Source organism: Ascidia mentula, chromosome 6 (assembly GCF_947561715.1).
Source record: "Ascidia mentula chromosome 6, kaAscMent1.1, whole genome shotgun sequence".
Classification (NCBI taxonomy): Eukaryota; Metazoa; Chordata; class Ascidiacea; order Phlebobranchia; family Ascidiidae; genus Ascidia; species Ascidia mentula.
In genome coordinates this window covers 20,278,141-20,298,339 of record NC_138571.1, presented here as the reverse complement: position 1 = coordinate 20,298,339, position 20,199 = coordinate 20,278,141, and the positions used below count along the sequence as shown (strand labels likewise).

Here is a 20,199-nt window from a genome sequence, read left to right as displayed (position 1 = left end):
CTGATAAAAAGGCTGCTATCAAACCCAAAGTCAATCGATCAGTTTAATACATAATAAACAAGCGCACGAGGATTAACAATAACACGTTACAAACCACGCGTACAAAAAGTCTCTGTCCTATATGTCCTTTGTCCTCTGTCCCTTCGTATCTTTTTTACGCAAATGACATGTGGCCTATATAGAAAATGCATACCAGGTTATTTGAGTTCGGATTACCACGTGACTCATTTGAAAAGGCGGCTTGTTGCTGGAAGTGTCAACGAACGAATAGCACGTTCGCCGTAAATGAGTTGAACTTGGTTTACAGCGTGATAATTATCCGAGGTTATTGAAAAAACGGTTGATGCCAGAAAAACACAACGTAATAATTGCAATTATGACGTCGACACTACTTATTATTACATTTTGTGTGTTTCGGATGCCACTTCTTCCATAGAATTATGTCAACGTGTCAATTAGATATTGACAACATATTCCGTTTTATCATTCCTTGTATATCATGTCGTTGTTGTAATATCGCATGCAACCGTTTCCATGCTTTATGTTGATAATCCATGTAAATATAAACATTGATCCATCAGATTTGACAGTTGATTTCTGATTCGAGGATGTCAGTAAATTTGATTCAGTTCAGTTTGGCTTTCTCTGATAAACCCCAAAAATGCATTCACGCCAATTCACCGCAAATATTTGCAGAAATGCGCGGATATCGCGGCGCCATTTCTCCGACTTATGGGAAAGGTTTTATGTGAGGGTAAATTGTGTAAAAAGGTTTCTTGTCAACATCCAGGTCCTCATTGCAGCCCAAATGATGACGTCACGGCCGTGGGCATTCGAGTGGCGTCTGTCACGTGTTTCATTTGTGTTGTTGTTTTTGTCTGTTCAGTTACCTGCCTACCTCTGCGCACACCTTGCTGCAACTCATTCCTACTTGTCACTGATGATGAACACAGTGGTGTTTGAAACATTTGCTTCGGCATGAGTAGCATACTAGCTTTGGTTTTCCTTTACAAATCATTTTCTTGTCACCTCCCATGGTTAGACCTTATACACTCTTGTGTAATAACCAAACTTAACACAGCAGTTTGTGGAGGACACAGACGCGTCTGATGCGTCTGCCGGTTGCATTCCATGGAAGAATGTAGATGGCATGGAGAGAGTGAAGTTTTGTAGAATTGATTCCTGAACTCGAAATAAATTACTCGATAAATAGAATTTCCAGCCACCAAACACCAAGGGTCATGATGTCAGTTTCAGGCCATGTTAAAAACCAGAATTTTCCGACAAGATCTCAAAATACGAATTTCTTTTCGATCCCAATTCAGGGTTTGTTTCTTTTTCAAAACCGAGCGACAGTGAAACAATATCAGTAATTGGAACGTAACAATAAGCAATTGTGACATCACAGGCCTCAACTGGCTTGCCGCAGACATACAAGGAACTGTGTTTATAAAACAACCAAATCGAAGAAGCAATAAATTGATGCAAATGTACAATAAATAATATTAGACAGATAACAATGTTAAAAGATAGGCAGTCTAAGGATAAAAGGGTTGACAACAATAGGTACGAAAGCGGTTGGAATATTTCATGTTACGTGGTGACGTCGTCGTATTGATGACGTTATTTAGATGTTAAAATTAAGCGGAAACACATATTTTGGGTGTGGTTCATAATTGCGGCGAAAAATTGTGAAATAATATTGAAATTACAAAAGTTGAACAGCCATGAGTGGGACTGACAACTTTATCGCTGGTAGTGATTTCTAGGTTATGGAATTTGGTTTCCCGAAAACAAAATAGACAGAAAAGATCACCAAGTGCTTCACGACAAGAAAGAATATGACTAGCGAAAAAAACATGTGAAAGTGGCAAAACAAATGAAAATCGTCACTGCAAGGTTTAAACACTGGAGCGGAGTATTGAGAGTGGGTGTAAGCGTATATGCCGAAACTATAAGATACATGATCCTGTAATTAAACCTTATTGGGACGTAAAAGACCTTGAACAACTCGCGAGCTTGTTCGGGTACAACGACACCCTGGTTAACTCTGTGGATCCTCCCAACCGACGAAAGTTTTTGCTGAGTAATGTCACAAAAACATGCATCGGCGAAGGCAATGTTGTGTGGTAATGTGGAAGCCATTGATATAGATCGCTGTGGTCCATATGGTGACCCTGTGGAAAACCCCTGATCTTAACATTCAAGTTTGTGGCTAGAACGACAAATACTAAAGTTTCGTTAAAATCTGAACGCAATAAAAGTGCTCGGTGTCAACTTTCAATGCTTTCGGCGGAAGAGGGCGGTGACGTAAGCTCGCATGAGTTTCACAATCTCGTTAACTTATTCTGCGGTGAAGGAAATGTCCCCTCTTGACTCGGTCTGAAGTCTGAAAACATTCGCAGATCCCGCTCCGAAAGACTGGATCCTGAGAGGAAGACACAATAACATTTCAACTCAAGGAATGTAGCTGCAAAATCTTGTTTAATTGTTTGGAACAGTGGTTCTGAGACTTTTCAAACGTCAGAGCCGAATTCGAAACCGGCCGCAGCAAACCCGAGACTATATTTGAAAACTTTATTTGTAAGTGGGCATTTGACCGAATCAAACATTTGGGCCGTAGTTTACCAACAATTTTGTTTTCTGACGCCAAATAAACTGCAGGGAAATATGGACTCCACGTTACCCCACTACTATGGTTATGGTAAGTTTATGTTTCGTAAAATAAACTGCATTATATTCATAAGACCGATAAGCAGAAACGTTGAGAGCCAATAACACCAACAAGTTTCGTTTCTTCCCGCGTTGAAAACGAACCATTGTGTTCGATCAAACTTACTTTTCATATGAGAAATGATCTAGGGACTGTGAGTGGCCTCGTTTGAACACAGTTGCTCCCTGCGCCGATATCGCCAGAGTGAGAAGGGTTTGACCGAACTGCGCGTCGTGATTTTCAACTTTAAACAAGTAGGATCCGTATCCGGGCCACCGACGTGCAAGGTTAACATATTCAGCCTGAAACAAATTGTTGAGATAAAATGAATTAGACGGAATGAAGAGAACGCGAAATACGCTGAACATAAAATTATGCGAATAATATTTAAACATCAAGCACCCAAATACAATGCCAATAAATATCAACCACGGGCAGAGATGTCCCGACATCCAATAACACAAAACACAAAAGTCTTATTGTTTAGTGAGATTATTGTGATACTGACCACGGCGTCTTCTTGCGGCATTCCTCTCAATCTCCTCCATCTATCCAGGACGTTGGATTTGACATCCTGTAGTTCCTCCAGGAAGAAACTCCTCTTCATCTCACCGCTCTCACCTTCCTCCTTCACCTTCTTCATCCCTCTCTTCCGGAACGTGTTGAAAAGACTCGACCCCTGAAAGAATTAAAATCTGCCGAAACTCTTCGTTGACAAAAACGATTTGTTCAATTTTAACGTTTCGGCCTCTATTCGCTTCGTCCACAAATTAAAATTCTTTGTTGTTTTACTAACTATCAATATACGAGCTGATTTAAAGAATGACGATTAGTTGTGGAATACGATTCATGCGCGGTTGGTGCCAACGTCCAAATATAACTTAATTTTGTTTTGAACAAAAACGACTTGAACGCGTGTGAACAATAAATATGCGGAATAAAATGGCACAGGCACCGATAAAACCACAGTTTATCGAGTCAGGCCCCCATGGGAACGGATAACTAGCATGGGATGAAAGGATGTGTTCGAAGAGGGGCAGATCTACATGGCGAGTTTGGAATTTAACGTAATTTATGAGAACGTCTTAATTACCGAAAAAATCAAATTGAGACCGAATAAAAACCTTTACTCACAGAACGTTTCTTGGCTGGCATTGAGTTTGCATTTAATTCATTCGAGAAAGAATCGGTTCGTTTGAAGTAGAAGTCTTCGTTTTCGTTTGTGATCTCGTAAGCGGCCATCAACTTGTTGATTGGATAATATTTGCCAATGTCAGCACTGGAAAAGAAATCCATGTTTTATATTCGCAAAAGAAGTCTGGAAAATCCATTGGCAGTTTTATATTTTTATGCTTTTTTGTTGGTTAAACGGAACGAAGCAATGAAGATAAAGTTTCGGCTCCACTTAAATAAACTTACTCAGTAGAGCATTTCAGCAGTGGTGAAAGAGTTAATGTAGATTTCGCATGTTGCGCCACCATAGCAGTTAATCACAGTGACCAGGTCCCTCATCTCCAGCACAGCACAAATCTCAGCAATGGAAGGAACTATCTCACGTCGACGTGACGTTTGAATGCTGATTGACGTCAAGTAAAACTTTGATATAAATTGTGATATGTAAACATCGTTCCCCACTCATTGCAAAGGAAGATCCACAATTACCTGACAAACGTCATAACATGTGCAAATATATAGGGGAGGAAACTCAATTACAGGCGGGAATTCGAGAAATATCAAAAAGCAAAATTTAAAAACAATTTTTTCATTTTTTTTACCTGGAGTGATTTCGCTTCCTCCTCAATGTTCTGAAAAGTCCGTTCTTCCATTTGAAGGAGGACGTTAAAAATCCTCACAGCCTCGTCCCTCAACGTGTAGTGGTCGTCACGAGAGGGCACCTGTGAGCAAACATAGGTTGATTATGATTTCTATGCCTTTTTTTTCTAAGTAGCGAAACCAATACTTTCATATTTTTTTTTGAATAATCAACTTGGTTCGTAAGCAACACAACAATGTGAGCAATGTTACGTCACAGATAGTTCGGGTAAGATGATGTTGACGTCATCGTGGTTTTATGACAACCACGTGGATACTTGCAGCACTATTAAGTTTGCGTTAGCATTGGATTCTGGGACGGATAGTTGTAATAATTGCTGGGTCACCTGTTCGTATGGAAGGGATAGCAAAGGGGATCTTAAAGGTTCGCTTGATTGCCTGAAGATTGGGTTCCTTTTGTAGATTAAGTCGATCTCCTTTTCATTGTCATCTGAACGCTGTTGCAACATACACAAATTTTTGGTCATATTTTCATACACTATGGGCAACATGCTAAATATAAGTGAAATAATGAAATGCTTTGGGCAGAGTCGTTTTGTTAACAACATTGTAATAATATTTCCTGATGTGTTTTTTAAGCAGGTAATTTCAATGCAATAAGCTTTTCGCCTGGCTACCTAAGTGGCAAGATAGTCACCAGACACATTACCGACATATTAGATCGAAGCAGTTGCCCTGAAAGCAGATTACTCCAAGCAAAAAGCTCAGTTTTAATTCTACACTTCTGTACCTTGATCTTGTCCATTAGGATCTTTGTTTTGGTGATAATCAGAGGTTGTCCATCTATCATAGCCTGAATCTCACTGCTCCAGATGTTCGCGTCCTCCTCTACCTCCGTGCTGAGTCGGAGGGTGTGCTTCCTCCCGTATACCACAATCTCCCACAAACCTGTCTGCGTCTGTAGTGAAATAGAGGTGGCGTAACTTCTAGTATAGAAAGTGTGGATCGAAACTACAGCTGCCGGTCAATGTTCAGTAATATTACACAAAAAATCACATGCTTAATGGAATCAATGTATATTTCCCTTGTATTATACCAGACTGATCCTGTTTAAACAAGTGCTTTTTGTGTAGGCAACATACATATTATTAAACTTTATTACATTCGTTTTATGATTTTAAGTGTTACATGTTTTACATGGTAAGACGGAATCGTCCAACTATACAGGATCTCACAGCGAGGTTCGATTAACAAGTGTTCATCTCTAGTAAACACACGAAAGCCCACTTTTACTCCTACATACAGCAGGGACTTACAAAGACGTTCTCGTCCGGTGAGGTGACAACACAGAGACTGTTGAGTCCCATCGACCCGATCTTCTGGGCATCGCGGTTGCTGTTCTTGAAATATTCGATCGCGTTTGGTTTCAGAACGAACCACCGACGTTGGTGACTCACTTTCTGCTTCTCGTAAGATGTTTTAAGCAACCAACCTTGCTGTATGAAAGAATCCTGGCCAGCCTGAAAGTGTATTAACAATATTTGAGATTGTGGGCGAGCCTGAAGAGTTCTCTTACCACAAAGAAAATATGTATTGAGTTATAAAAGAAAGTGTTACTGACTTTTATTATCTTGACAAAACTTATTGTGTAATTTTTCTAAAAATTCACTTTGTCGTTTTGATTTGTGACCAATTGTGAAGCAATCATTATAAAACCTGAAGTCAAATGGGATTTGGTTTCTGTCTGTTTAACACGTACCGAGTCGCCTGAACTTGCTGTGTTCTTGCTCTCATTGAGTAAAGTGATCCAGTGATGCATTTCCTCCCCCGAATCACTCGCGAAAGTGTAAACACGTTGCGATGTCGTCACAGTGAACGTGTTTGACTTTCCTGCAGTCACAAACCACTTAATATTATTCACATCTTGTCGCCACGATGCCACGATAGGAGTAATTGGTTATAATGTAGCATCCATAATGTAACCGATTCCTGAGATTAAAATCAGTGCCAGAACCCCTAAAGCCTATTTATATTGTAACGTCTTTTCCTCAAGAGAAACTGACAACTTGCTCAAATACACGAGAGTCACCTGACACAGATGTTGCGGTTGCCTGGGTAACGGTTTGACCGTCGACCGTCATCAGAGCGTTCTTCGGGTTCGCGAACTCGCTTTCCATGTTTGCTATCTCTTTCTCCGTGCTCGATACAATCTTCATCAACATGCTGCGGAAAAAAAGTTCCACTCAATAACATTTCACAGTATTTTCAGTGAAAGTCCACACTGCATCCAAAGACTTTTTACCAAACGTTGGCGATTCTGGTTTAAACTCACCTGTACCATTCCCCCGCCTCCTCGCTCGATTCCACCGAAAGGTGGTGCACTTTTGATGACGTCATAATGATGTCAATGCCATTCTCTTTCTCTGTGACGTCAGTTACGTCGGATATTTGACTGAGGTCGATCGTCCCCCGACACTTGGCGTTCTCTTCGTCGTTATCGTAAAACTTCAACTCCTGGTTGCGCAGCGTGAACCATCTGGATTTGGTTATTTGTTGTTGTACCTTGTTTAGTGTTTTGTTGTTGTACCTTGTTTAGTGTTCAAGCTTCGTGTAACTTACAACTGCTACGTAGAACTAACAACGGAAATATAATATGAAATACATCGCCGACCACCAACCTTTTCTGCCAATTCTTCCTTGGGAGAGTTCCTCTCAGAGTTCCTTTGCCACTGTCAGCTTTCTTAAACAGCTAGCCGCACTTTAAACTATCCTGTTTGCTTCTGAAGATCATGAAAGTGCTGTTACTCAGGACGCACCACCGTCTCTTCCACTGGCTCATGAGGCCACCCTATAACAGGTTGTAAGGTTGTGCAATGATGTGTTTTCAAATATCAACCAATCTTCACAGTGGCAGAGGTTGGTGTGACGTTTGCTAGTTTGTTGCTTAAATGTTGTTGGCCAGCTTACGTGGAGGTGAATTTTATTTCCATAACAAACTGAGCCATTCAGTTGTTGCACTGATCAATGTGATACGTAACAAGCGAACTGCTCAATACCAACAACTGTATTACTATTACATCCCTAAAACGTCACGAAATTTCAGTGCGCCGTGAGAACATATTGGACGAATGCGAGTTGTGAAGACTGGGAACCACGAAGGTGGAAATCTCAGTCCAACATATTATTCCGTCTAACCTTCACGTCGTTTGCTCTTAGCATAAATAAAACGACTGCCATATTGTTGTTTACTAATTGTCACCCAGTGCGAGAATACTTCCATGCAAACATAAACAATATAACCACAACCTCTTCCCCGTCTCGGAAACTTACAATGTGACTCGTCGCCACTCAGGTAACTGTTACAAAACAACGTGCAAATCAGCTTAAAACAAAAACAAATATCGTACATTCATTTGATCGACGTCATACGATGTGTTATGCATCATTGCGTCCACTTGGCTTTCAAAATCTTCAAAACCCAAATCCTGGAGCAACAAAATGTTTAAAAAATCTTCTTTTTTGTCCATAGTATCACCAGCACCCCGAACTTTGCTTTGTGGTTGCGAGTAACTCGCTTATGCGTTGCATAAATCACAATATTACGCATTCGGGGGCAATTTAAAATCAATCAGTAAACGCCATTAAACTATAGACCAATTATAATTTAAACGGTAAATTATTTTGAGATGATTTCAGACCTAATACAAGCTGACTTGCTACGTCACGAGGATGACGTCATCGGATTGATTATCGGAATTACAATTGATAAGAATGATCTTGGGTTACGCAAAATCATTTGTTAGTGAATTTAAAAATAGCAACCACCATTAGGCAATTGAGCCGGATTGAATTGTTAGTATGGACAAAATAAAATCCTAGTAACATTCACAGTGTTGTTTGCACGCAAACAACTTATATTTGTAACCTGTAGAATGTCCATTCCTCTGTTTTCGTCTGCCTTCTCGTCGGGGTAATATTCCTCACCCACGTTCGTTACAAATTCATCGGTTGCTTCAGGTTGATCCTGATTAAAAATTATTAGAGTCAGCAAAACAAATAAAATTTTTTTTGTAAAAATACCAGATTATTTTTTTGCCAACTTAGATTGTTCTTCCAGTATTCTGAATCATATTATGACATCACAACACTTATTCTCACCACTTCCAGCGCAAGACTCTCCCTGGCCTCGCTTCGTCGATGCATCTGCGCGATCTCAAGTTCAAGTTGGAAGATCCTCTCCATGTCCTCCCGTTCCGCATCATCAAGCTCCTCCTCTCCACCGGATGAGAGCATCCTCTTGTTCACGGTTGAGTAAGCACTGTCTACGTCAGCGGAATCTATGACGGCGTCGAGTGACGCAAGAGCCGATTCCTGCCCAAAGAGATAGGCAAGTTGTTTTTTTACAATAGAAATATGATTTGAATCTCTTGCTGGCGGAAACCAAGAAACAATTAAATTAAAAGTTCCAAGTGTTAAAAAGTAACCAACCCAAAAAGCAAGTATTTTGTTTAAAAGATCAAGATTTGTTTTACAAAAACGTATACGTAGCACACACAAGCACCCACGTGTTCGCCATCCATTGATTCGCGGGGGCTGTACATTTTTTCACAAGGTGGGGGCGGTGGGGGTGAAGGAAGACCCTCAGCGTCCTCCTCCAATCCGTTCTCCGTCGCTTCCCTGGCCATTTCAGCCTCTCTCGCCATCTGGAAAGGGGAAATTTCACCAGATAATCAGAGAGTGACCAAGTATTGTGGGAATGATTACCACACAGAAAATATTGCACTTTTCGTGTTACTTGTACAAACATGTCAACCAATTGCTAAAATAAATCTTTTCAGTATTTCGACTGTAAAAATCAGATTGTTGAGATTTAAAGCAATTTGGTGTCTGGGTTTCTTCAAACAATCAACACAGGAAAGGTAACTTTTCCTTCTATGCAAGGAAATCAGAAAATTTTAAGGTTTTTATTACCACCTCTTGTTCCTGTTTCTCTCTTCGCCTTTTTTCTTCTTCCTCCCTCGCGAGTCTCTCCCGTTCCAAGCGCGCCTACAGAAACCATTTTCTTGTCTTAGTTTATTCAAAAAACCTAATTTTTGAGAACAATTCGCCCAACTTTTGAAACCTCAACAAACTTATTGCAAACACAAAGTCAAACTTTAAATATTAGCCAAACAATTTATGTGGAAATTCATAAAAGTGGAGGAAACCGTTCTGTTCCAGGATTCTTACACAATGTTATTGTGACCTTTAAATTTATAAAGCTGGGGGGTAAAAGGAAAGTAAGGGACGGACAAACCTGTTCCTCCCTCTGTTTCCTCTCCCTTTCCATTTGTTCCTTAAGAGCCTTGAGTTGTCTGTGTTTCTCAAGCAGGATCTAAACAATGGAAAGGTGTAAACATGAAGGTTGCCATGGAAATCGTATCAGCAAATGCACTCAATGACTTTTTACACAAAGTGACAGTGCTTTGAGTGTATTTAGTATTTTAAGTAGAAAATCGTAAACTCCAAGTGTGTTTATTGATAGTATGTTTGTCCAACAATGTTGCGTCAAGTTTCCTTGCCAGCAAGCATCAATCACTGAAAAGAGGTCACGCAAATGTTTGGCATGTAACAACTAATATGACACGCATGGGTTGTGTACTCCTGTGCTAAAACTACCAACAGCATTGAAACCATCCAAAAACAGCAACATCCTACCTTAAACATCTTCCGGGCTGCCCGCCCTCTCGTGTATTTCTGGAAGACGATCGTCGCCTCCGCCCTTTTTCTCTCCCTCTCTCGTTTTTCTGCGAGAAGAAGTTTGAATAATTTTCTTGCTTTCCTTCCTCTCTCGAATTTCTGCATTGTGATGATCGCCTTGTAAACTCGTTTGAACTTCCTCCGCGCAACAAACCCCTGAATAATGGCGGGAAAATAACAAACAAGTTTTTATGCAGACCCCCAAAAAACTAGGGTTTCACAAAAGATATGAAGGCACTGAATTTGTCTGTAAACTTTTTGTGCGACAGGCACACGAGAACAGAACAAATAAATTGATAACGTTAACCATAGTAAGAAACGTTGGTATTTACTTCTTTTACTTTGGGGACTCCCAGACAATTAAAAAAACCTCACTGTGTTTCGCGTTAGGCCAAGTAATATTTTACGCCACTTGGTGTCGTTGTTGTTCCATAATATTGGCATGCATTCGATCGCGATACTTTAACCCACAGAAATCATACAAATTGCTTACTCGCACGAATCGTTGTGTGTGTACGATGTTCTTCTTCAGGCGAAGAAAGTATTTTCGCGCCGCTACAGCTCTCATCACTGATTGGATGATAATAGCGGCACGTGACACCTTTTCCAACTTTTGTTCGAGAATTTCCTTCATGAACGCCTGCAGAGTTAAAACATCCAACGTTACGTCATTATTTCTTATCAATAAAAATAACACAGAATGTAAACATTGTTCGAGGCAGTTGCGCGGTTACGCAGGGTTTTCGCATAAGACCCTTGAGTGAAAGATCTGCCAGCAGTTCGTGACTTAAACCAAGACGGCAAATACTTTACACCTGTGAAGAATGGATCTTGTTCAAATCCCACCTTTGTATTTCCGAGTCTTCAATTCGTCCCTTCGGGGTCAACCAAGTTCAAAACTTCCTTGCTGTGATCACGTGGTTCGTTGGATGACGACAGAGCGCAAATCATTCCGTATCTTAATGGTCAAAACATTTAGCAGTTAAGCGACAGAGACTGGTGTGACTTAATGCATGATTTGTGGTCCAACATGCACATTTTAAATGGTCGAAAGTGGAGGAAATTTCTACACATGAATTTTTAGTTATTACTAGATCCATGCCGCGTGAAAGCAACAACCAATCACAGACCTGGATCACAGACCAGTTCTAGATAGTCACGTGACCCACCTGTCAAGAAAGTCTTTGTACAACCGCCTGACCGGAAAGCCAGCCTTCCTCACTCTCACAGTTTCCAACATTCCCGAATAACGAAGTTGGTTTAGAACGACCCCGGGGTTGAAGTTCTCCGCCACCTAGTGGTGAATAACAAGTTTGTTACAAACTTTCTGATCGCGGCGACTTCTGCTGATATTTTTGTTGCTTTTGAACGGGATTGTGATTGTTAATATTTATGTTTATTTGCGTATATTATGTGCATTAAATTTCCTTGTTCCTGCGCAACACAGGAAAAATAACAAAAGTTAATTATTTATGTAACTAGGTACCCACATATGCATTTTATACATTGTGAACATTTTACAAGTAATCACCTTCTCCACATTTGGTTTCACGCATCTCACGAAGAACGGACTTGCAGATGAAAGTCTTTCCATTAAAGCGTGGAGGGATTTCTGTCAAATTGTTAAATGTATGGAAAATCCAAATTAACTTCAACTGTAGAAAGAGAACTTACTTTAAAGTGGCCACTTGCTGTTACGGCTGACTGCTTTTTCCGACCTTTCCCGGAGTCTTCCGAAGTTCCCCGAACTTTCTCAAACATGTCGTAGATAAGATCACAGCTATGAAAAATAATGTCACGAGTTTTTTTTTAGATAATTAAATTAGTTAAAATATATACCTGGAATCCTTCAACAAGCCGAGTAAATCATCACGAAATGTATCGCGGTTTTTCTCCAGGAAGCCATCGATATTGTAGAGAACCTGCAATATTAAGTTAGCCATCACCCACGAACGCATAAAGCAAAATCGTTTGGGAATACCCAATCTCAACCTAGCCTTAATCCAACTTCAACTTCAACCCAGCCTCAACCCAACCTCAACCCAGCCTCAACCCTTACCTCCCCAGCGTAATGTCGAATCCCGAACTGGTTTCCAGTCACTCGAGGTTTCACGTAGAAGGGATTTTTCTGTGAAAAAAAACAGAGTTAAAGTTGTGACGTAACAAAGCGGACACTAGTGCTTTAAACTCGAAATACCGAGTTGTTGAGGAAGTTGTGACGTAACAAAGTAGGGTGAATAATATGTTTTAACTTACCGCATGTTGGTTGTGGAGTTTCTGCAGCAGGGATTTGTCCGTTCCTTTCGGAAATCTACTCTCCTCGTTAATAAGTGACATCAAACCGAGGTTTTTCTCCACCAGGTCGAGACACTCACTGTTATCTGACCACTGGACGTCGCACCAGTCTATACCTTCCCTGTAAAGTGGAAGATTGTGAAATGGTGGCAACATTGGTCAAACGCCCGACTCATATACCAGTAGGAACCTGATCGGGATTCATGGCCAGGATATCCTGGGTTCGAATCCCGGTGTAGTTAAAAACGATTATAAAATGGTTGGGATTGAAATCACAAAAAAAACACAAATAAGTTAACAAATTTACTAGGGTTCGTGTGCAGGATAGCATGGGTTCGAGTCCCAACGTGGTATGTTAAGATAAAGCGAAAGGTTATTCCCCACAGATATTACCACGACCGAAGATATAAAATACAGGCGAAAAAGTGAAAAATGTAGAGAAAAAAAATACAGAAAAGGTTTTTTAGGTCCTTAATTAATCTAAATAACAAGTGGAGGGGAATGGGAAGATTGCATGGTTTCCATTTTTTGTTGCATTAATTTGTGCTTTCCAATGCAGTAAGTGATGTTTTACGAAGACTCACTTGTTGTATTCGATTTGTTCCAAGCTGAAAATGTGCCGGTTAAAAAATTCCTGTAGTTTTTCGTTTGCAAAGTTGATGCAGAATTGCTCGAAACGATTCACCTGAAAACAACACATGTAGACCCGGCGATAGAAGGTGACTGAATGATTGCAAAGATTTCAGTACTTTCTCACACAAAACATTGATGCAACAAAAAATGTATATCTTAAATTAGAATGAACTGTAACCAAGCAACCCTTTAGTAAAACAAACTTATATGTCCACGTTTCTGGGCTTTAAAAATGTAAACGTTTGTAATTTCGACTTTAATCAAGATTGATAGAAACGCTCCTGGTTTTTGAGCAATTATAGCAACTGCAGTGTAACTCTAGCTGACATGTATTGTTAATTTAAAGGAACTGTTCTTGTGGCAACCCTCGCCGGATGGCAGACGTAACTTCGGTTGCAATAAAAACATGTTATGCAAGAAGGACTTTTTCTTCATACAATTAAAGCAACTTCGTTACCGAGAAGTTCTCAAAACCGAAAATATCGAGAATTCCGATGAAATGGAAGTCGTCCGGCCCCTTGATGCGGTGATTCACCTTCGAGATTATCCAACGGAATAATTGGGAGTAGAGCGCCATAGAAAGGGAGTCACGTGAGTCGCAGGCCTGCCAATCAGAGACAAGGAATATAGTATTTCATGGGTTCGACTATAGTTGCACAGGATGTAATACAAAGAAAATTGTGTGCATTTTTTGGAACTTCTCATTAACATAGTATGAATATATAGACGTGTAACTCTTTAAAACGTTGGCGTTTGAGCTGAATATGATATTTATTCTTGTTCAAATGTTGACGCGTGACTGTGGGAACGAATTGCTGACTCATGCTTACGTAGATCCGCAAGTGCTGAGTAACCGGGTCAGGACTGTTCAAAGCTTTAATGACGCAAGACAGATTTACACAAACATTTGGACAGTTTGTTTACACAACACCACAAGTGCCGAGATAAAAAGAAAAATCGTTTTCCGTTTTATGACAACCACGTGGATACTTGCAGCACTGATAAGTTTGCGTTAGCATTGGATTCTGGGACGGATAGTTGTAATAATTGCAGGGTTACCTGTTCGTATGGAAGGGATAGCAAAGGGGATCTTAAAGGCTCGCTTGATTGCCTGAAGATTGGGTTCCTTTTGTAGATTAAGTCGATCTCCTTTTCATTGTCATCTGAACGCTGTTGCAACATACACAGATCTTTAATCATAGTTTTTTACACTATGGGCAACATGCTAAATATAAGTGAAATAATGAAATGCTTTGGGCAGAGTCGTTTTGTTAACAACATTGTAATAGAATGTTTCGCGTTACATGAGAAAGAGTTAAATTTTATGTTGGCGGGGAAGCAATTAAAAACATTTGGTAGTCAGATGCAAACGACATGATTTTGAAACATCCCAAGTTTCCATGTTTGATAAAAAATTCAAATATTTTAAATATTTACGAAATCTACTTTGTACGGTAATATTTTTATTTTCTTCTTTGAGCTGTGTGACCAATTGCTTGCAATGATTTAGTAACTAGATTTCTCAGATCAAGTAAAAAAGTTCCAACGGCAACTTACTGTTCGAACTTTGCAACGATATCAGCGAGGAAAGTGTTTGGTTCAATCGCTCTGTCAACATCGCCCTTGTGTTCGAATAATGCGAACGTGTTCTTATTCCCTTCCACGTTCATTCCATGCTGGAGTTTCTGGACAACCTGAACACCAAAGTTGGACGTAAACTGTCTAAAGTAACTCCTCTAATTTAAATTAAAAATATTTTGTAACTAAAACAACGAAACGCTTCTGAACACATAAAAATGCAGAACATAATTTTATAACAAATATTGAAAAAGAAGCATGTTTGCCACCAACCAACAAAACCAGTTCATCAGAAGAAAATACAATTCAAAATTATACAAGAAATACTTCCGAGTGTTCGACATTACAATTTGCAGCAATGCTCTACTTGCCTTTCCAGCAGTGGTGAAAGAGTTGATGTAGATTTCGCATGTTGCGCCACCATAGCAGTTAATCACAGTGACCAGGTCCCTCATCTCCAGCACAGCACAAATCTCAGCAATGGAAGGAACTATCTCACGTCGACGTGACGTCTGCTGACTCAGCGCATTTTCACCGAACTTAGCATAAGCTCCACCAAGAGTGCCAGGAAATCGCTCTTGTACCCTGATAACGGATGTTAATAAACAAACGGTGAAAAGGATCCCCGAATAATCATTACTGTACAGATTCCCAGGCATCTTATGGCACAATTGTGTGCAGTCAACAGCGTGAGGTAAGATAACCCGACCTGCTGTAATGCAAAACTACTGCTTAGTAGCAAGTGCTTCCCAAAGTGGCGCACGCCCCACCAGTTTGGCCCGGCAAAATCGTCGGTGGACGTGAAGGTTTAAGATATTTCTTGGTTTATCTATCATTAAACGAGCATTTTGTTTCAACTTTACTGGGAATACAAAGCATTGAGGCAAGCAATAAATTCTGGTTTACCAACAAAAGTGGGGTTAGAGATGTTTTAGAATTAGCGCTCAGACCAGATATTCCCAAAATTTTCGTCTGCGAAACCTATAACGATTGTTTAACTTAACCAAGAACCCCAAATTTAGTAAACCTTTTGTGTTAAGGGTTCCGCGAACTCTACATTGGATAACCAAGTTATTTACACAATTTGGTGACGTCATACCTCTTTAGATGCAGCTTCAGGTAAGACAGCACGGGACGTGATGGGCGGTACGCGCAACACATACAAGCTATGAGATGCCAGTAATGCGGACATGACGTCACATGAAGCTGGTCACACATTTGCTCGTCTGTGGTGAGTTGGAGGGTGAAGATGGCGGTTTGTTTGATTAATTGGAGATAAAGCTCGTCCTGGAATAGCTTGGAGCCGTGGCACACTCGCATGATCGCCTGGAACGAACAGATAGATAGTTTGTTGGCTGGACGGTGTCGCAATGCTTTTTGATTGTCTGTTTTGAATGCTGATTGACGTCAAGTAAAACTTTGATATAAATTGTGATATGTGAACATCATTCCCCACTCATTGCAAAGAAAGATCCACAATTACCTGACAAACGTCATAACATGTGCAAATATATAGGGGAGGAAACTCAATTACAGGCGGGAATTCGAGAAATATCAAAAAGCAAAATTTAAAAACAATTTTTACCTGGAGTGATTTCGCTTCCTCCTCAATGTTCTGGAAAGTCCGTTCTTCTATTTGAAGGAGGACGTTAAAAATCCTCACAGCCTCGTCCCTCAACGTGTAGTGGTCGTCACGAGAGGGCACCTGTGAGCGAACAACGGTTGATTATGATTTCTATGCCTTTTTTTTCTAAGTAGCGAAACTATTAATTTTTTATTTTTTTTGGAATAATCAACTTGGTTCGTTAGCAACACAACAATATGAGTAATGTTACGTCGCAGATAGTTCGGTTAAGATGATATTGACGTCATCGTGGTTTTATGACAACCACATGGATACTTGCAGCACTATTAAGTTTGCGTTAGCATTGGATTCTGGGACGGATAGTTGTAATAATTGCAGGGTCACCTGTTCGTATGGAAGGGATAGCAAAGGGGATCTTAAAGGCTCGCTTGATTGCCTGAAGATTGGGTTCCTCTTATAGATTAAGTCGATCTCCTTTTCATTGTCATCGGAACGCTGTTGCAACATACACAAATTTTTAGTCATATTTTCATACACTATGGGCAACATGCTAAATATAAGTGAAAGAATGAAATGCTTTGGGCAGAGTCGTTTTGTTAACAACATTGTAATAATATTTCCTGATGTGTTTTTTAAGCAGGTAATTTCAATGCAAGAAGCTTTTCGCCTGGCTACCTAAGTGGCAAGATATCACCAGACACATTACCGACATATTAGATCGAAGCAGTTGCCCTGTAAGCAGATTACTCCAAGCAACAAGCTCAGTTTCAATTCTACACTTCTGTACCTTGATCTTGTCCATTAGGATCTTTGTTTTGGTGATAATCAGAGGTTGTCCATCTATCATAGCCTGGATCTCACTGCTCCAGATGTTCGCGTCTTCCTCTACCTCCGTGCTGAGTCGGAGGGTGTGCTTCCTCCCGTACACAACAATCTCCCACAAACCTGTCTGCGTCTGTAGTGAAATAGAGGGGGCGTAACTTCTAGTATAGAAAGTGTGGATCGAAACTACAGCTGCCGGTCAATGTTCAGTAATATTACACAAAAAATCACATGCTTAATGGAATCAACGTATATTTCCTTTGTATTATACCAGACTGATCATGTTTAAACAAGTGCTTTTCGTGTAGGCAACATACATATTATTAAACTTTATTACATTCGTTTTATGATTTTAAGTTTTACATGTTTTACATGGTAAGACGGAATCGTCCAACTATACAGGATCTCACAGCGAGGTTCGATTTAACAAGTGTTCATCTCTAGTAAACACACGAAAGCCCACTTTTACTCCTACATACAGCAGGGACTTACAAAGACGTTCTCGTCCGGTGAGGTGACAACACAGAGACTGTTGAGTCCCATCGACCCGATCTTCTGGGCATCGCGGTTGCTGTTCTTGAAATATTCGATCGCGTTTGGTTTCACAACGAACCCCTGAATAATGGCGGGAAAACAAGAAACACACATGTTGTGTAGTAGATTTGTATAAAATACAGTCATTGTTTACATTAAATATAAAAAAAAAAGAAAATACAATACTTTGCTTTATAGAGATGGAAGTTCAATGCTGTTTCAAATCAGCAGTTGAGTTATGGCTCTGATCTTACTTACATCATTTTCACGAAGTAGTATTGTCCCATTGTTTGTCCAAATATACTTAAAGGCTTGTCTTTTTTTGTGCTGCAAGCAAGTGTTGAATAATTTTCGGTTTTGTCTTGTCAAACTTTCTGTCATGAAAACATTTTGCAGGTTGAAAGTTGTTTCTTTGGAGTTAGGGAAATGCAGATTTGATTTGTTAAAAATATTTAATTCTTGATTTTCCTTAAGATAAACTTTCAGTTATCGGTGGGGATTATTTTGATGAGCTGCTTGTTGTTCTCACAGGTATTCTGTGTGAGATGCCAGATCAGTTTTTTGAATCAATACTCCCATGTGTTTGGCAATTGCAATTTGGTCGGTGCATTCTTCTTTAGTTTGTGTTACTCAAAATATTTGTTTTTAAAAAAAACAGAAAACAACAACAGTTGAACTGAAAGAAAAAGTATTAAAATTGCGAACATACATATTTCAATGCATTCTCTCCTGCTATGTTGTCCAAGGATAATTACTTCACTTTTGCTTCTTCAACATCTGTTTGCAATTTTAATACTTTTTCTTTCAGTTCAACTGTTGTTGTTTTCTGTTTCTTTTACAAACAAATATTTTTAGCCAAAATTTTCCTATTCCAACCTTATTGAAATAGACCTGGGGACACTGTGGATGGTTTTGTCTTGTAGGGGTCTCATAAGTGCAGTTGGTGACTGTGGCCCTGGACTAGCTCGCAAACTAGCCAGGAACAGATAATTCCAACGTAAGTCAGTTGGGTACCCATAACTGGGCACCAAACAATATAGACGAACCACTGCGGAGCGCATTATGCCCAAACAACTGCTTGGTATCCAACAGTGTTATCAGTATCAAATCATATGGTTCGTTATGGCTCATATGCATTTTTCTTTAGAATCAATTTGCTTTTAACAAATCAAGACAATAAATACTGTCAAAAAAGTTTCACCCTTACTGTAGGATACAGATCCTTAATTGCCGTGTACTTTTTTATATGCGTGCAATTCTCAACCTTTTATTCCAATTTGCAGTTTCACAGCAAACAGATAAATAAAACTAGAATAAACACGATTTAAAACTAAATGCCTACACGGCTCCACCTTATTCAAATAGAAATGCAACTGATCACAGCCAAGAAGGCATTAAAATAACGTACAAATAACTAGATTACAATGGATACACTAACTCAACATTACAAGCACGCGCACAACCCAAACACAAAATAAGTTTCCGCGCATGAGTGCACCCACAGAAATCATACTCAGTTCTGTCCGTTACACTTACCTTAAACCCACAAAATGATCTTGTTTTTTCATCGTTCACATAAATGTTCAAATCATCAGATGATAATGTGATGGAAAATCTTCGAAACTGTTTTGAATTTTGTCTGAGACTTTCCACTAAAGGGTCTATGCAGTGGTGAGGTATGACATTAGTCCTTGAAATACTCGATTTGTCATTTAATTCCCAAACATTTAAAACTGTACACAATAATTCAAGCAGATAATTTAATCCCCCTTTCTCTGCTTTCAAGTGTTTTTTCAACGTTGAATTAAAATTCATCCAAACTTTTTTTAGGGTAAGGTATGTAAACATACGTTGCCCAATTCCCGCGCTCATGGGGAAACGACCGGATTCGACCTCGGTGTTCCTGGGGTTTCAACGACTTGGTGTCTCCAAACAATGAAGAAATAGCATGCGGTAAAGGCAAATTTACTTTGGTGCCAGCTTGATCTACTTGCGTAAATTGCTCGTCGTTATCGCTAAAATCAGAATCACTACCGTAAGCGTCACAAAGCGAAGCCAAGGCCGCCATTTTGACCAGAAATCAGTTTAAAACCGGCACCTTTAATCAAATATAAGGGAAAGCACCCGAAAAACCATTGAAGCGTGCAAACATCAACATCGGTATGAAATGCAACAGGGGGCAAACTTTGTTTCCCCTTACAATTACTAAACAGCTAAACTGTACTGACTGCAGTGAAAACATCACTGTTCGTTGGCGAGTTACTTTAATGGCGCGTTTGTAATGCTGGAAAGTGACCACGTGGTGCCGCTGTGCGTACATTTTCATCCCAGTGTTACGAACGACGGTAGTTTTGATCGTGTGAAATGATGCCGTAACTGCATTACAAAGCGGTGTGTAGAACGGCGTCTAAGCGGGATGCTGCTGTGAAAAACATTGGTTCAATTATACCATCTTTGTTTTCATAATCTGTGCTGTTTGGTTCAACATATACTGTAGTGTTACTTTGCGTCGTAAAAAATTATGCAA

The 20,199-nt window shown here is 39.8% G+C and overlaps 1 protein-coding gene and 1 pseudogene across 1 annotated transcript in view; one reads left to right on the top strand and one right to left on the bottom strand.

The window, feature by feature from the left end:
• Nucleotides 1–20,199, top strand: part of LOC145907419 (uncharacterized) — a 292,577-nt gene that overhangs the window by 235,255 nt on the left and 37,123 nt on the right. The window lies entirely within an intron of this gene.
• Nucleotides 1,426–19,740, bottom strand: LOC145906372 (unconventional myosin-X-like; annotated as a pseudogene).